The sequence below is a fragment of the Chiroxiphia lanceolata genome, chromosome 7 (assembly GCF_009829145.1).
Source record: "Chiroxiphia lanceolata isolate bChiLan1 chromosome 7, bChiLan1.pri, whole genome shotgun sequence".
NCBI lineage: Eukaryota > Metazoa > Chordata > Aves > Passeriformes > Pipridae > Chiroxiphia > Chiroxiphia lanceolata.
The window spans coordinates 28156523-28175881 of NC_045643.1; positions in this window are offsets into that span (position 1 = coordinate 28156523).

Here is a 19359-nt window from a genome sequence, read left to right on the forward strand (position 1 = left end):
GCATCTTCTCTTTTAACCATGTGTTTCATGTATCTGGCAATGGTGAATGCCCTTTGTTTTCCAAAACCACTTCTGTTGCTATCTGCACATTATTTATTCCTCTCCTTCCCAGGGACTGTCCCTGTCATGGCATTGGATCCTCCCCTCCCTGAAAAGAGGCAGAAAGAAAAAAATCACTTAATAAATTCCCCCATTTCATCACCTTCTGACTAGTTCACCTCTAGTGTTTTTACTGAAGTAATTGTCTTGTTTACCCTCTGCCTGGTACAGATTTGTCCACAGTGCATTATGCTTCCTGGAAACTTCTCTGTAAGTCTGATACTCAATATCTCTTTCTGGTTCCTTAATAATCCTCCTCACTCACTTCACCTTGTTTTTATAGGTCTTCTAGTCCCCTTGCAGGTAGTTCATATCTTTAGTGCAATTCTCTTTATTGCTTGTACTCCTCTCTACCTTCTGGCCTAAAAACACTGGCCTTTAATGCCTTGGGTTTTGCTCCTAGTATAGACTCCTGTAATTAGCACTGAGCTCACAGAAGGTGAAACAGTAATTTTACAGACCTGCTCATGGACCTGTGTGTGGGAGAGAGTATCCAGGGGCAGAGCCTGGGTTTCCCTGCTCCCCAACTCTCTGCCCTTCATGCTCCAAAGGCCCCTCTTAGACCCTGCTGTTCCTTTCCTTTTCTGTGCTCTACTGTTATTTCAAGTACTGACTTTGACTCTTATTAGGCTTGTTTGGTATTTACCAGAGTGGAGCTCGGCATGCACATGTCTCCTGCTTGCAGATAAGAAAGATGCTCCCCTGGTAGCACTAGGGGGGCTGTTATCTCTCATTTTTGGGCTTGTATCTGCAGAAAGTCCAATGCCAGCTCAGTGGAAGCAGAGAGGTGGATTTAACTTCGTGCTCTGAAGCATGTGAAAACTAACATTGATCTCTCTACATGGACACTTTTCAAACCTTAAATGTGTAAAAGTTAGAAAAAAATCTAAAGGTATTCCAGTATTGCACTAAAGCTGGGAAGAACTCAGGAAATTCAAGACTGATAGAAATGCTTACTAGGGTGTTCTGTAGATCAGGGTCTCTCAAAGCAGCTGTGAATCCTCATGAGAGTTTGTTCTGCTTCATGGATATGTTTTGTATTTGATGTCATTGATTATATGTGCAATTCTTCAGAGGGACTCAGGACTGCTAACAGAAAGGGAACATCTGTACAGGCAACATGCTAACAAAGTGAAAATAAAAATCCTTTTTCCTTCAAATCGCCAAGATAAAATGAAGTGCTCTCCATGCCCCTGACCTGTCGCCCAAGTTCCCATCTTGCCTATTGTCTGCAACAATGATGACGACAAATGATCCAGCAGGATGACTTTCCATTGAAGACACAAGAAAGGCCAGATAGCTGCAATATTGTGAGGTTATTCAGAGAAGCAAAGATCTTGAGGAACAATTACATTTTTTTTTTTTAATGGCAAAAAAAGCTGTGCCAGTATGACTTCATCTTCCTGGTGTGCAAAAGCTACAGATGGGCTCTTAAGGCCTTACAAGCCTTGGCATGTGCATAGCATGTCTTGTGCCTAGTATTGCTCTGCCTTGTTGCTGGAACTTTGAAACAAAAAATATTGCATTAAAGTGGAGGAGACCAAGACCAAGTAATACATAAACCATTGTAGCGAAGTATTTATGATTCTGACATACCAACAAGAGGCAGTGAGGACTTTGGCTTTGGGGAGGAGAATGGTGCTGAAAACTCCTGGCTTCTTTTGTTTTCATAACCAGCGTGTACCATGCAAATCTGCTTGTCTTTTTCCCTTGGATACCATTACAGAAAGTAATAGATATAGGTAAGAACACAGTGTGTCAAATAAAGTATTGGAGACACTGTTTCATGAGAAGTTGCAAGTAAAATTAATTTCAGTTGTGTGGGAAGTAAACCCCAAGGCTTCAGAGATGGTTAGAATATGAAATGTGTTCTCCTGTCTCAGAGAGGGAGCTATGTGTGTGATTTTCTATTCTCGATTAGTAATGTGCATATTTACTTTGTCATGCTGGAAGAGACAAAACCAGAAATGAGGAATGTTCTAAGTAGTTTTCCAAGCCTGTATTTCAGCAGGACTTGGGCACACAGCCTCCTGAATCTTCTGGGGCAGAGGTCCTCTCCCCTCCCTGCCAGTCATCTAAAGGTAGGCTAAGAAGACTTCCTCTCCTCCCAAGGAAAAAGTTGGAGATGAGCAGATAAACTGCCTGCCAGAAAAGCTGGTCTCCCTCCCGTGACTAGAGGAACCTTCTCAATGAATAGGTTAGACTACAGGTGTCACTTTTTTAGCTGAAGGTAAGTGAGAGGTGTCTCACACCTATGGTCACACTTGCAGAGATATTTAGCCAGAGTTACCTGACTGCCTCTGTGCTTAAAGACTCTGGGAATTCTTATATTCTGTAGAAAACACCTTGAGGGCAGCTGAGGATAGATGTCAATGTCATCTGTTGTAAGTAGCTGAAAGTACATGCTCCTGAGTACTGAAGGAAAAAAAAAAGTGCTTTCCTATTTGAGGAATTAAATGGTAAGGTAAAATCCCATCATTCAGATTTCCCTGTTGGTTTCCATCTTCTGTTATCAAGCATGTTCTGACATCAGTCATAAGAACTGCTGGCTGTGGAGTCAATGCTGCACAATGTCTTGAAGCAAAGCACACCAGCATTCCTGTGCTGTCTGTTTTGAGGATTCATAGGAATCCTGAACCTGAGATGCAGTCTGGGAGAGTAAGCAAGACAGACATTACAAGGAGATGATCCTTTGAAAGGATTATTTTTTTTATTCTCATTTAAAAAATAATCCATATTGTCTTCCATTCCAAATTCCTCAGCAGTTTCAGAACATTTAATTAAAAGGTCATATCCATCTATGCCTGGTGACCTAGATAGCCTTCTCTTCCACTTTCAAGAGAAGCTAAAATTCCCTAGTGAGGATAAATGGGGAAAGTATTAGACCAAATTGGGTAGATACAGTTTCTCTGGAACACAGGGAGAAGGAAAGCATATGTAGAAATCACATCTCCTGACAAGACTACTCAGGCAAGACATTAGTCACAGGCTGCGAGTCAAATGGCTTCCTGAATAACAGCAGGAAACAGCAGCTATCATCAAATGACACATCGCAATATGATAGTTTGGGGCAAATTGCTTAATGCATATGCATTTCACCTTAACTCACTGTGAAATAAGGACAATACAGTGTTCACTCATCCCAAAAAAGTAAATATGTAGGGAAGGTAGTAAGTTTGCTAGATATTCATGTCACGGAATGATACATCAGAGTGTACTGTGCACTAAAGCTTATGCACTGCGACCTGATCTTGACAAACATACCATTTCATATGGAGATATCTGGAAGCATATACTTAATCATCTTGGATTGGAGAGGTTTTGCCAGTGTCCTGAAGTGGGAGGTACCGTCCCATTCATGAGGAGTGCTCCTGCCCCCTGATAGATGTCAATGACATTTCTTTACTCAGTCACTCTGAATGCCATATGCACATTTTTCCATGCATGCCCTCATGTGCATACATGGGGAAAACTAAAGAGGCTACATTCTCATACCCCTTAAAAAGAAGGTTATTAAAATGTGAACACGGTTTAAGTTGTAAAGCCAGTTTCATAACTCGTGGTAATGTTCCCTCTATTTAATACGGCAATTCATTGTTCTGCAGCAGCAAATTATACTTTTTGAGCATTTAAGTAATACTTCCACTTGGCTTCCAGTTTACGAGGCAATTTAATATTTCCCTGGGCTCACTAGTGCTGACTGTACAGAACTTCTGGTGTTGGGCATTTATTCAGCATAGAAGCTTGAACAAAGTTATTGCTATTTTATGCACAATATGGGAACATTTCCTTTTAGAAATCTCCCCTTTGCCCAGCTACCACCAGCATCATTGGAGCACATCCAATTCTAGCAAACAAATCCGAAAGGCGTGGAGTATTCCAAGTGAGTTGCATAGGCAGCCAACATCAGGAACACCTGGCCCAAAGAGGACATGGTGCCAGATTTCTAAAGCCAGCCTGACCTGGTCACCATCTCTTCAAAAGCACCAAAGGACCTGGTGTCTCCCTTGAATAACGTGAAGAATTCAAACAGAGGAAGCAGGTGCCTTTAAGAAAACTATTTCAGAGGGATCCATTGAACAAGAACTGGTGGTATTTTTGTTTTAGCCCTAAATGACTTGAGGATAGTATTTTTATGATCCTAAAGCTGTTTTGGTTTTCTATTTAGGTTGACTCATGTAATGAGAGAGATTGCTCCCATATACAAGCCTTCTTTCAACTGTAGCCTTAGACCTTGACCGGCAGGGTGGTCACAGCTAGAGCCCTCACAGTCTGACAGCAGAAGTCCCCTGATCCCATGCAATTGCCATCATGGTTTTACTGAAAATCTGCCAGGACACTGGTTCTGATTCCTGCTTGTAATAGTCCTTTTTCCAAACGTATCCTTCTTCAGCTAAAAGCCTACTCTAGCCTGGATTATGTCAGAATATTTCAGAACATGTTTATTCCAGGATATTTCAGAACATTTTTGAGACATTTCCTTTAGGTGGCAGCAGGAGTACAAGAATATTCAGCCTTCACGGTCCTCTGGGCTGCTGCACAGCATGGCTTTGTGCTGAAGAATGTAAACACAGTTTTACAACCCTTTCATAGCCTAACACACATGAGAGTTTATTTTCATTATTAGAGCAACTTGCTGATGAGCTGAAGTCCTGAGTCAAGACTCCATCATCTGTCTGGGCAGTCCTTTAGGTGTCTGCATGTAACTGCTACGACAGTCTGGACCCTTAATAATACAGAAAGGATGCAAACCCTGCCTAGGAGATCTCTTTGGACTCAGTATTGCCTACACATAACATTGTGATGGAGTGTGAAAGGCAAGGAGATGCTCAAGACTGTGTTGCTTCTTCACCTGTTTTAGGAGCTGAGGCAAAACTATCAATAGGCTAAATACAATCACACCAGATCTGCTAAACTTTGCAGAATTCCCCATCTCTGGGATGACCCTACTTCTTGCTTAGCTTCTGGGAGGCCAAAAGATATTTCTCTATTCCTTCCCTCATTTTCAGACTCTCTTCCTTCACTGCTTTGGAAGGAAATTCCCATCACATTCCCAGGGAAATGCTTTGAAGTTTATAGTCTGCTTCTGAGACAAGGAAGCCTGCAACACCATTTTGCTTTGAACACCAGTATACCCAGGGTCTCTTGGGATGAGGATCAGAGATCTGGCTCTCTGAACTCCATAAAATGCCATTCAGGCACTTCCATCCAGTTGGAAATGAACCAGGAACTCTCAGTACTGAGGGGGACCTGCCTCAGGCCAGGATGGCCTTGGGCTTGTGGGAAGCAAGACAGAAGCTGAACTGTCATCTCTCCCTCACCTTAAGTGACTGATGTGGGATTTAGCTGGAGATCCATGGCTGGGGGCCTCAAGCGATTGCTTTTATACTGCTATGTAGGAGCCTGCTCTGCTTCAGACCCTGATGCTTTCTGGGCTTGCTGGCCTCAGACTCCTCATTTCTCAGTGCTGCTCCAGAGGAGAAATCAGATTTCTCCTCTGTGTTGGGCTCCTGCCTTCTCAAGAGGGCCTTGAAGCAGACTCCCTTTTTTGAAGAACAAGCAGATACACCTGATCATTGCAGTGACTTGTGAAAGTTGGTGGTATAGTTCCTGGAATCCTGATGTTCTCTGTCACGGTCAAACCTCCTTCCATTCATCTGTCAATGAACAACTACCGCTGCCTCACACTCTCCTGGAGCCTGGCCATTTATCTGGCTTTTATGGTGAGTAAATAATATGCTCAGTTATATCTCTGGAAATAGTGTTCTGTACAAATTCCTTGGGCAATCAATATACAGAGTCATTTTATGTTAGAAATAGCTTGTTCCAAATGGCCATATATATCTTTATTATACTGTAAATTCTCACACTGTCACTGGAAGCCACATAAGCCTTATTACCCAGATTTGGTTGCAGAGCAAACTCCTTCCCTCCTTCCCTTTCCAAGCTTCTTTCTTTCTCCTCCCATCCACTTGGCTCAAGGCTCAGGAATTAACTGAACTCTCCAATGCACCCCAAAATCTCTTTCTATTTCTCATACATGTATCCTATTGCAATTTTTTTTCTCCCTTTGAAGACCCCACTACAGCTTTAAAAAAACCCAAAACAAACAGGTTTTGAATGTCCATGCCCTATGGCCTTACTATTTTAGCTGTGTTTCCTCTGCCAAAATTATTTCTATGGCAAAAGCCTTGAGAGCTCCCAGCCAGCACTGAGCCCTGCTCTCTCAGGTGCTGTACTCAGTGCACAGTATGGCTTTAGTCACCCTGAGCCAACAATTCTACCAGAGGGAATCTGCATCCTCTGGCTGTGGTCTCTCCTTATCTGGAGACTAGTCTGAAAGGTTTGTGAAAGATAATGTTTTGGGACCTGGGCAGTCAGATACAATGAGGACAGTTCTGGCCACATCATGGAATATAGAATGCATTGTCACTACTGGCAGGGATGGGGAAATGGGTGATTAGTGCCCCTCAGCAGCTGGGGGGCTGCTTCACAGACCTGTGTGTTAGCTAGAACATGGCTGGCAGTGGTATGGGAAGGAGGTTTGGTAACTGTGAATTTTCTCTGGGGGGAAAATATTAAAAAAATTGTGTGAGAGGCAGAGCATGGTGATACTTACAGATGGAGAATGAGAGCCTTCAAATACAGGCAGACATGCCCTCCCCCCCCCCCCCCCCCCCGAAGCACTCCCATTCTCCTTCCTGAGACAGGGAAATGAAAGCTATTTTCAGGGTTAAAGTTACAGGCATTGGAGACAGCAAAATAAACAATAATGTCTTGGAGAGAAGACAGGAAGATGAAGCATGGCTGTGCCTTGGGAACAAGCACTGCTTGCACAGCATGTCTTGCTGCTGTACACCAGCTCAGAGTGAGTTCCACCTTCAGACTTTGAATTACTTTAGGGAAGATATTTCTTTTTTACTGTCTTAGCACTGTTGTGGTCAGAGAGAGCCAGCAGGGCTTGTCCTGCTGTGGCACAGCTGTAGCAAAACTCTGGCTAAGTGAGAGCCAGAGACTGCCATGGAAGAGATGGGTGATGCTCATGGGAGTGAGGAACATGGGTTGTAGTTTACTGTGGGTCTCAGCTGAGCTCAGAAGAAAGAAGTTTCTTTGCAAATTCAGCATGTTTGAGCAAGTTCTGAGGAGGCACTAAACTGTCTCACTGGGAAACCATTTTTCTTTTTCAGGATGAGCGTGAATATCAGATGCATCCACATTGCAGGGCTGAGCCTGGGTGGAGGAGCTGAAACATGGCCCACAGGTCTGGGATTGAGAAATTTCTTCCCATCCAGTAAAGGCTCCCCTTGGAATAAGAGAATTTCTCTATGCCAGGGGCTGATGCTCTGCTTAGCACAGAGGCACCCACATCTTCAGCTGTGGAGATATTAGTTGTGGATGAGTCTTAACCTTGGACCACAGCTCTCAGGTAAGGTGTGTTGCCAGCTCCAGGACCTGACAGAGAGGGCATAAGTGAAGTTGCTCGGCATGGTTATACGACATGTTTGGGAAGGCTATAAGTAAAACACAACCAGGAGGCCTGGCTCCAGCCCCCTGGGACAAGACCTACAGTTCCATGAGAATCACCTCTCCTCACTAGACAGCTCCCTGAAGGCCAGCACTGCTTGTGTGTGGAGGCAGAGCTCTGCTGGAAAACCCAGTGTAATCCTGCAAATTGAAGTCACAGCTGGAGGAAATGGGCACATCCTTTGGTGGTGTAAATCACTATGACCTGATTGATTTCAGAGCCAGCCTTGGTATTGAAGATGTCACAAAAAGTTCTTTCAAAGGGATCTTTAGAGAAATGCTTCCCCCTTGGTCTTCTGTTAACTTGCCTGTGATAATACGTCTGCAGCATGCTATCAGTGTAGAGCTTGCTTGCAAGAAAAAGAAAGAAGAAGAAAGAAGGAGAGAGACTGCTGTTCATCTTATTGACCGCTTATTCACTTCTTTAAAAGTAATTAGGAGTTTAATCAGAGTTTCTATGGATTTTTTGAGGAATCTGTAATTAAAATCTGCACAGTCAACTTGCGTTATACAGTTAACTTTCTTCCACAGCTGCTTAAATATTTTTAATATTCTCACGTCCTCTAATGGAAACTGTCAAGTACCCCACCCAGCACATAAAAGAGCAGCTAGCAAAACCCCTGCAACAGGCTGCCAAACCACAGCCCCCAACAGCTTTTTGGTTTAGGAAAGGTCTGCTCTGTGATAACAGCCCAGGCTGTAGGTTAACAGGCCTGATCGACTCCAAGCTGATTTTTCTCTAATGAATAGAAATGTTTCTTTTCATCAGTGTACAGTGCAGCGTATGGAGAGGGGGAAGGGAAGGAGAAGAAAAAAAAGCGTCTGACTGTGTAGGGATGGAGCCAGTCTCTTGATAAGCTTTCAATTAAGAGCAGATTAAAATTAGGTTTATCTTCTCCTGAAAATGGCAATGACGTTAATATAATAATGCAATGTAATAGCTTAATAACCCAGTTGGAAGTGACTCATGCACATTGGAAAAGTCAGAATTTTGCTGCCTCGTTTTGGGGAGGTTAAGTGTGTCCGTCCCTCGTTCCTGCAGGTGTGCAGGCTCCCATGGGAAGAGGGAAAGCTGGACAGTAATTCGCAGCCTGGGTGCTTCACCTCCCTGGGGGTTTGGTGTGACTGACAAGGGAGATTTGAGGTGCAGAAGCTTGTGATGGGTCCATGTGTAGAAACAAGAGTTGAGGCTCAGCAGAGTCCTCCGATGCCTGGTCCTCAGTGCTTACCCAATCCCATTGCTCCACTAGGGACAGGACAAAGACCCAGAAGTTTGAAGTGTAGCAGCTGGTGTCTGGCATTGCTAGGAAAAGAGGCAGAGTCAAACACCCACAGCTAGCTGTTCCCTACTTCTCAGTCCAGCCCATCACATGCATTAAGGACTATAAAATCTTCTGGCCTTAGTGGGGGTTTACATCTCCTGCTGATCCGTGCTCTGTTGTCAGACATGAGACAGTGTCCACTGCCCCTCGGAGGGCTGCCTGTGTTCAGTATCCCCTGCACACCCTGCAGAGTGGGTGTGATAAGGCTGATTTCTCACCATTCCTTGGCAGAGGTGACTGGTGCAGGATACTGACACCACACCTGGTGCTTAACCCCTCCTAGAAACTGAGATGTTCAGTCTCAGAGACAAAGGCAGAAAGGAGCTTCCAATGCAAGGTAATCTCTGGTGTCTCTAGTTCCCTCTTGATTGGGCTCTGCCATCTGCCTTCTGAATTGAGGAAATCTGATTTGCCTGAGGGTAATTTGTTCATCTTGTTTCATGGGACTGATCAACACCAGCGTGTAACTTGTGTGTCAGAGAAAGGTATTTGTGTCTGTGCCCTGTGTGGTGTTTTATGGAGGAGGGTATAAAACACTTCCCTCCCTTTTCATGAAGGATGTCTTGGTCCAGAACCTAGGCATTGAGCCTTACCCATGAGAAGTGATCAGATTAAAACAGGTTGTCTTTGCAGACAGAGTACTCAAGACCTCTAAACAATAAAGTATAATGATATAGTTATTTTCAGATGTCAAGGTCTAAGCACTTCAATGAGTTATCGTGATTTTGTGTGCTGGCCACTCGTTACGTGCTGGAGATTTCCTGCACTTCAGCATGTCCATACCTTGCTGTGCCCTTTAGTTTATTTAGCTGAAAACAATGACTTAAAGCAGCTTTCAGATAAGACAAACACTTACCTGTGCCCAAATACAAACCCCTTCAGAGCAGTATTTACTCATTCCTGAACTGTACTGTGGGCCTAACCCTTTACCTTTTGAGTTGAGTGACTCACTGTGATTGACTGCAGGACTGCTCAGTCCAGTGCACGTGCAGGGTGGACAAGTTCAGTGGTAAAGAAAGTGAAAAACAAACAAAAAAAAGCAACTGAAGTAAGAAGGAAATGTCAGCCTGGAGAAAAGAGACCATATTTCATTCCCTTGGCATTGTGGGCTGTGGTTTTTTCACCAATAAAATGCAGTATGTAGAAGTCTTTGGTCTTAAACTCTAGCTTTAATTCCGAAATGTCTCTAATGCACTGAAAAGTCATCCCATGGAGAGTGACAGCACAGCAATAATGTGGTCACGACTAATCCAGGTCCTTGTGGTCTTCCTTTTCTCACTTCTGATTGTACAGCTGGGGATATTAGAGTGAAAGAAGAAATGAGTTGAAAGCAACTAAACTGGAAAGTAGTTAGATCCTGTGTAATAGCCATAGGCATAGAAGGCGCTTTCACCGCCGCGGCCCGGGTTCGTGTCCCGGTCAGAGGAGTCCCCCGGGTAGATGGAGCTCGTTAGCCCTGTAAGGCCATCCATCTAAGAGAAGGTCACTCTAAACAAACCTACGTCCTGAGGACCTCACTGCCACTGTCCAAGTTTGCTCGGCCCCGGCAGATGAACCTTAGGATTAAAGGGTGGGCTCAGCTCAGCGCACACTGTGTCTCACCTAAAAAATCCACTGCGCAGGCTCGAAGGGCAAAGACCCTTCCCAAATCTTCGTTCGCGAAGACTGGCCATACATATACAGAAGAGGAAAGGGAAGCAAGGGAAAATGATGAAAGAAGAGCAAAGGGTTTCTCATGACATTGCATGAACTGCATGAGATGTGGCATCAGCACTGGCAACAAGAATCCATTTGTCCATCCTGCAATAGTCATGGGGCTCAGTTTCTTTACCCTGCTCTGGTTTGATTTTGAAGGTCACTCGGGACCCATTTGGGATCAGGAAGAAACATCCCTCACTCCTGTGTTTTTTCTGGGGTAGCACTCATCAGATTGCTTTTCACTACACATTGTATGGGTGATGTGGTTTCTCTGTGCTGGAACTTGTGGTGGCAAAAGAGAGGGACAGTCCTGGGACTGCAGTTGTCCCCAGGTTTGTGTCTGATCCTACGTGTCTCTTTACACCAGTCTGTCATTTCAGTGCTTACTAGTGAGAGCATCTGTTAGAGGGGCTGTTAGCATCGGGAGGGGGTGAGACAGGCTTTGTTGCTGATATTCAAGGCTAAACTTTGCAGCCTCTCCAGTACTGTTTAAATGCTCTTCTCCCTCAATTATTTGAGGATAATGAAGGCAGCAGTTTCTTCTTTGGATTTATGGTGCTTTAGAATGTTAAGCTGTGGGCTACTTTCAGGCACTTCTATGTCTCATCACCCACGTCCCACGACGGCAGAATTGGTACGTGCCTGCTTAGCTGCAATTCCCTCCAGATCCTTACCAGCAGGACAACTGCACAGATTTGTTAACACTGTCAGGAGGAAATTAGAAACCTGGGGTATTTTGTAATACAAGTCTGATTTTTATTGTAGCAATGATATAGGCTGCTTTTTGGGGGCTTTGGCCTGTATTATTTTTGCCTGATTTTGACTCAGTTATTTTTTAATAGTTTCCCATTGACTGACACAGAAGGTTACTTGTAAAATTGTAATAGAGAAATTCAAATATTCCACTCCATAGAAAAATAAGACATTCATCTTGAACATCATAAATAGGGAAATTTAGCCTTTGACAGCAAGAACAAGCTCAGCTGATTGTGGATATTTCTGAGGATGCTTTCTAGCTTTGTCCCCTCTCAACAGCCTAGTCAGGACTGAACCTCCTACCTGGGTAGATGAAAGCTCCTTTATTCCTGAGCAACCAAGGCTAGCCAACATTGATAACTGTATTCAGTATTCAATAAATGGTGTTTATTGTTGTTGGTAAAAAGTAATTCCCCTTCTGGCAGTGAAGAAGGTATGATTTGTAAATAGAGGTCTGGGAGCAGTGCTGTGCCTGCAGATACAAGGAGGGTTTGACAGAAAGGCAGCAGAGCTGGATTACGGACGTGTCGGTGTGCAGGAGCAGAACAGCCCTGCCAGAATGCAGACTCTGCTGTTGGAGCCACTGCCCTGGATGAGACCCTGCAGAAAGCAGATACTGTGCAAAATGGCTTATGTATCATAACTCCCAGCCCTGCTTACTAAGAGGGAATTCTCCAAATGATGTGGGATGGGAAAAGCATGCCTAACAGCTTTGGTATAATTTCAAATGTGAAATACTTTCAAGAAAAATATCGTAACTTGTCCATGCCCACTAAGGCTTGTCATACAGGTCACAGCTGTTTTTCTTTGAACAGATGACATTTCTTCTACAGAGATGTGTTCTTCCAAGGCTTTGCCACTCATCTGGCATGCTTTTGCTGGTTTTCAGCTCTCAGGAGACTTTGCTCTGCTCTGATCCTGAGGTTCTCTTTGTCATTAATTTCCTCTGGAACAGCAACACCTGAACTACAAACTCAGATGCTGGAAGAGTTGGAGGAGTATTTGGGATTGTGCCACTTGCTCTGTTGCTGCATTTTTCCCTGAGCATCTCTGGCCGCAGTTGGAGGTGTGGACACACATCTATTCTGGCAATGCTATTCTTTTTTCAGTTATTTCTGTTTTTATTTTCTATCCCACCATTTTACCACCTGATCTCTGTAATGAGAAGGTGATTGAGGACATACCTTGGCCTCTTCCCTAACTTGAGCCTGGCAGCATCTACGGGCTGGATGTGGAGAAAGCAATGAGCATTTCAGGTACTATTCCCTGGCTGCAAGTTTATGCAGCAACCCCTCAGGAGAAGCCTCCCTTTCTTAAATATAGGATTCTCACAGTAACTGCAGATATTCTGGATTGTCCCTCACAGCATTTATCTCCCTGATAATGCAGCCAGTTTCCTGCCCTGAGCCTGGCAGGCTCACTATTTAGTCGGGATATAGATGTTTAGTATGTTTTAATCTGATCCTCACAAATCAGTTCCAGAAGCCTCCCAGACATTTCTGCTGCCTTTCTCCCAGTGCCATGCAGTTTGTCGATACCCGTCCTGCTGCTGAGGATTTAAAAATGTTTATGTGTATTTTTAACCAAGCAGCTCTTCACTGAGCTCTTGGAGAGCAGCAACTGAAGGCTGTGTGCATGGAGGTGTACAAGGAGGGGAAGCTGGAAATGGAGGAAGATCCACCAGGATGTTTGCTGTCTCTGACTGACCCCATTGAAGACTTGTTCAGAACCCATGTCTTGTTTTGAGCCTGTCACCTCAGTCATTGGGGAGCTGCTGGAACAGGCTGGGAACAGGCTGTGCTAGTGCCAATGGTGCTGCACAAAAAGGCATTCACAAATAATGAAGCTCTGAAACACCCTGAACATAAGTGTCAGCAGCTTGAATTGGGGTCAGTTGTGCCGTGGTCAGAAGGAGGCTGGGCTGGGGGAGCAGGGAAGAGACCTCCCCCTCTTCTGCCTGGCTGGGGGAAGGGGACTCCAAGGCAATGGTGAGCAAACCTGCTCCTGCTGACTGCCCCTGGGAAAGCCAGGCTCTGACAGGGATCCTTAGTCCTGCTGCAGATCAGGGTCTGTTCACCCTGGTCATCTTCAGACCTCATGTAGGTACCCAAAAAAGCATCCTCCCAGCCACAGAGCTCGGCTTCCTGAGGCTGCTGCAGCGAACAGATGATGTCCAGACCAGCAGTTCATGTAGCCTCCTGACTGTCTGCAATGCTCTGAGCAGCCTTGGACAAGTTGCCACCTTGCTCTGTGCCTCAGTTTCCCAAGGGGAGGGAGGAGGTGAGGAAGGACGTTTGTGTCATTTTGGCTGTCGCTGCCTGAGGGGCTGCTGCTCTCAGAGAGTGAAAACAGGTTGTTTTTGAGACCAAGGCAGAAGGATATTTGTCTTTGTCATTAAACTAGTGTCTGTCTCTGGCCGCATGATGACACCTCTTAATACCGTTACCTTAAAACAGGAAGGCAGATCCCACCAGGTACCAAACAGCACCAAGAGCTTTTTAAGCTTAGCTCTGTACCGGCCAGTCTGTGGTCCCCATTTTAAGATGTCATGCCTCTTCAGGTCGAGTTGTAAGGACCCACCACAGCAAGGTTGGTAAAACACTGGCTTTCCAAGGGCTATACTTGGTTTGTGAGTCACCTTTGAGGGAAGAAGATAAGATTTTTAATGCTAAACTGAGTGGCAGCAAACCCTGCCCCTGCCTCCCAGGTATTGAATAGCAACTAAGCTACTAAAGGATTTTGCCAGCAAAATTGCTCTGCAGTGCAGTATGTAGGATTTAGCCATCAGTGTTACCTGCTCTAAGACATGAGGTGCAGACCTGAGAACATGTGGGATGTAGTGTTGCTGTTCCTCACAGTGGAGTGGTTAGTGAGTGTGCAGATACCAGCTCGATGACTGTTCAGGATCCTTACAAGTGTAATCACCAAATTCTATCTCCTGAAACCCTGGGGCTGCTTTGCAGCAAATTAAAGAAGAGAGCAGAAGCCCATATGTTATTTCACTGGCCAAAGTGGGGAGAACAAATTAAAGTGCCTATTTTAGCACACTAAGACAGCTGTGCTCTTCTCAAGCCAGTCCTGAGAAGCCACCTATCCATGCTTGATGGAGGGGAAAGCATCTGGCCTAGCAACAGCCAGTTAGCCAGAAGTGGCTGGCTAAGGCTTCCTGTTGAGGAAATCTTTGGATGACACCTTGGCAAAGGCCAAGGGACAAATGTGAGCCCCAAAAACTCCCCACTGAGCAGTGTTAAGTGCCTTTCATGGGACTGTCATGTGCCAGATGAGAGGGGGCTGTGACCTACGCAATGGGGCTTTTTAGGGCTCAGTGGCTGTGGGTGCCAGGTGTTCAGTGGGATTTGTTCACTGTTGATTATGACTCTGGGTTACTATCAGCAGAGTGAACCTCGAGAACCTGCAGGAACAATCTTCAGCAGCTTGCCTGCAAATCCAGGCAGCTACTTAAAGAGCCTGTAGTGGTTTTTGAGCAGCACGTATGTGTTATCATGTTACTGTTAAACCTTGGTGTGCTCTGTAAATGTCTGGCATTCTTATTCTTCTGTTAGCAAAATGAGGTTTAGGAAGTTTAAGTGACCAGAATTCCAATAGATTTCTGCATGAAGGGAAAGGGGAAAGGTGGGGGTGTTGTCATGCCTTACCAGAGGCATTAGAAGTGATGATTGGACGTGCTTCTTCTATATTTCTAATATAGTTTTTCTAATATAAATGAAATTGGAAGTTAGAGAAAATGTCACTGCAGTATTAATACATCATAAGAATCAAGTCACTTAGAGGATGCAATCCCTCCAATACATCTACATAGATGCTGAGTGTGTTTAGCTGTTTCAGCGCCCAAAATACTGTATGGTGATTCCAAGTGCTTTCTTTTAACCCCTTGCTTATAGTGGTTTATATTTCACATGAGATGACTGAATTAAATTAAATCACACCAAATATAGCTTATTTGATGTTTAGGATCTTACGCTTTGGAATAAGGTCAGCCTGTTATATGCGTGGTTTTGGGTGCCCCTGGACTACTCCTATGTGGTCCAGAGCTGAGAAAAGTCACTCTGTTGTCAAATTCAAGTCTACCTGCCTCCTGAAAAAGTTCTTATGGATCCACAGTCAATAAAAGGTTGCTAATGATTGTTATAAAGGGCTGAATGCTTTAAGACAAAAGAAGAACTCCTTTCCATTTCCAGGTGAAAACTTGTCACACAGATGAAGTGTTTTGCTGAAGGTGCCTCAGAAAATGTAAAGCAGAGACAGGTGAACCCCAGTCACCCGACATCTCATCCTAGCCAAACTGCCTACCTGCATTATGGGAAACTCAGCAAGAAACAAGGGTAAGGAAGCTGCCCAGCTGCCTGGAAAAATGACTCTGCTGCTATATAGCAGGTAATCCTTTAGATTTAAGAAATGGCATAACTTGTAAGGAGGAAGTTTACAAAATATGTCATCTGAAGACACTGCCATGTTTAATGCATTTGGTGCCAATGATTTTCTTTCCCTTGCTATACTGTTTACAGAGCAGCTGGTGCAGAGATGTTGAGCTGCTATTGAAGATGAAAGGCTGGTTGTTTTTCAAAGTCCTTTGTGCCTGTTTGCTCCTAGCTGTCAGTGTAGATGGTTTTTATTTCCTTTATCACTGTAGGTCTGAAGTCCCTTCTTTAAAGATTTCCTCAATTCAAAGGAAGATTTCTTTTGCTCTAGGTCCCAAAAGACCTGGAGGGTCTTTGCTCTTTTGTTTGGGCTGAAGTCTCCACAGGCAATGCCAGTGCCTTCGAAGGATTGCTGAAAACCTTTAACCCCCAGACAGCCAATGTCCCATCTGAAGCCCTTTGATGAAGACATGAGGAATTCAGTCTGTTCTCCTCATTTCTGTGGCCTGGGAATGAGAAAACCCCTCTTGAACTATACAGATGCAGTGAAAAACTTCCAGTGCTTATTAGTTAGTGCTGTTTACAATGGTACACAAAGGATGGAGCTTCCCCCCTCAAAACAGCTACAGAGAGCATGTGTTAGGTACTGTACAAACCCTCACAAAGAGATGCTCACTCAAGTTGTTTAAAAGCCAAGTAATCAAGGCAGAGGTATCTTCCCCATTCCAAAACTGAGGCACTGAAGTTATGGGAGGTCAAGTCATTTGCCCAAGATCATGACAGGAAGATAAGACACAGCTGAGAATTGAAACCAAGGTGCTGCTTTGGTAGCTTAACAACCTGATTTTCCTCTTGTGTTCCATCTCTCATGCACTGAAGTAGGCTGAATTACAGGATTTTCTCTCTTTCATATAGTTTGTCGGCTGGTGGTTCTGTTACTTTGGTGAGGGAGCTATCTTAGAAATCTTTCTGGTCAGTCACTAAATCTGTATGATCTCACTTTTTTGGAAGTGTTTTAGCCAATGAGTTTCTCTCAGACAATCTAGTTGGTCTGTAATGGCAGTCTGAAGGACTGCCCATTCCAAGCATGCAGCCTCCCCACCCAGCCTGCACCAGCAGGGTCATCAGTCAGTCAAACCAATGCTCCCACATGGCAACATCACCCACGGAAAGCAAATCTATGCAAATCTCAAACAAAGCTGTACTGAAAAGAACTGGATCCTGAGTGTTCTTGAAAGCCCTCCCCATCAGTGCATTCAAGTGACTTTCTGACTGATTAAATGCTCTTCAGCTAAATGCGCTTTTCATCTGTGAATGTGTTTTCTGTTAATGATTTGCAAAAGTGAGTGCAACTGGTATTTTTCATGTTGCCCTGTAGCCCTGCTGCCAACATCCATCCCTTGCTGACCACAGGGTATAGCCCTGGAGAGGAGCTGCAGCTGAGCTGACTGTGAGCTCTGTGGGGCTGAAAAGCCCAGAGTCCAGCCACTCTCATCTTAGCTGAATAAGAGAGAAACAGTTCCACAGTCAGTGTTCAGAGTGGCCAGAGTGAATGGATCTTGCTCTCCTTGTGGAGCAGTTTGAACACTGAGCAAGGAGTAAACCAATACTGGGTGTGCTGAAGCCAAAGGAAGAATATTTCTAGATGAATTTCCAGTTTAAATGTTCTCCATTTAGCAGAAACTGATGGCACATGGACAGTGGGAGATCCAAACAACTATCTGCTTGCTCATATAAAATGTTTTCTTCCAGTTTTTTTTCTTGGGATACTGTGTACACAGCAAACCCCATGCAGAATGCACACAAACTTCTTCCTCCTGTACATCCACATGTGAGCTACTTCTTTGCTGTTAGTGATTACCCATTACAGAATTGAGATTAGACATGTATGAGTGTGAGGAGGGTGACATTGCTGCCAAAGAAAATTTGGGTTCTACATCTCGAGTATCAGGTCACCAGAGAACTGTGTAAAGAGTAACCAAAATGCACATGCCTACCACTGAAGGTGGTGACAGGTTCTTAGTAGGGGATGTAGTTCTTCCTCTCACTGTTATATTTGGAAAAAAATGCACATCACTGCAAAAAAACCCAAACATTCCCCAAATCCAAAAGACAGCTGCAGTCACACAACAAGTCTGTTCAAAACTGGAAAGTTAATGTGAATCTTCTAAGTCCTAAGGCATTGCCCTTGCTTTGCTTTCTCAAAAAAGCCTGATCTAAGAATGGCATAAATTCTCTACCTGATTTTGCTACCAATTTTGCTGATTTCTATTTTGAAAATTTTGTTGATTTTTATTTTGTAAATTTTAACATCTTCAAGAAATATCCCAAGTGCAATAAATATGTTATCTCTTGCCACAGAACCCTTTTGATAATTAAGAGATTGATCATGTTCAGCAACAGACATAAAAGTTTAAACAGTACATAAATGTTCTCTGTACTAATGCAATAAAAGTGGATTAACTTTTACAGTGGTAATTTTAGCAGCAATCTAAATCAACACCCTGTTGATAATCAAACAAATCTTCCTTTAAAGAGAAATGCTGTGCAAGTGAGCTTATTAGTATTATGGGCACATTATTGTCTTTACTTTCCCCAATCAGCTTTTATTCATGCTTTTACAATAGGTGTAAATTTTTATATTTCCTTAGGCAAGCAGATGAATGAAGTGAACATCAGGAAGATTACTTAAAATAGGTTATGGTGATAAGAAATAGACAATCCTGTACAATGTGTCAGTGGATTAGAGTGCTGAGTTCTGTAAATGGGCAACTGTGCTCTGAGGGGGTTGACAGGCAGCTGAAAAAGAAAAACTTGACTGGGCGGTGTTCAAAGTGTGGCAGGGTGTTTTCTGTATGGATATGTTAGGGAATTTGGGAGGGAGAATGGTGGGGAAAAATTTCTGCTGTATGAGGCACAGCCGGTAGTTGGATGGTGTCTGAAAAGGACTCATCTTGCGAGAGGTTGAGGACTTGCTCCTGTGTCAGACCCAGGCTCCCTTAGCTGTGCCTTGTCCTTCAGTTCTGCTCTGCCTTCTGTCATGACCAGGTATAGCAGAAGTGAGGGAGACCAGGAAAATGGCTTTGTACCTTTGTGACAAACACTGTGCAGAGAGAAGAGCAACTCTAGAAAGCTCTGGGTTTGATGCTCTCCAGCAGTAACAAAAATGTAGGGCAGCTAGTTTTATTTTTCCATTTTCTTGACAATGTTGCTTTGAAAAGTTGAAATAAATCACTGAGATATTTCTGGGCTAAAATTTCATGAGTCCTCATGGCATGGAAATGCTTGTTGCTCCACATGACTCTATTTCCAAGCTCAGACAAGCAACATAGTGGCTGCTCACACTTGCATTGCTTCCAAGGTGGAGCTTTTGTTTTTCCTCCAGCCAAAGGAGCTGAGTCAGTCACAGGATGCCCATTATGCTTCTCTCTGGAAACTCTAGATGGATTTATGCTTGTGGTTGATCTGAGGATCACCACTTTCCTTATATCAGGAGTGCAATTCCTGTTGGCTCCAAGAGAATCTTTTCAGCTGAATAACTAGAGAGACATGTTAATTATGATCCTTTCTGCTTCTTTAAT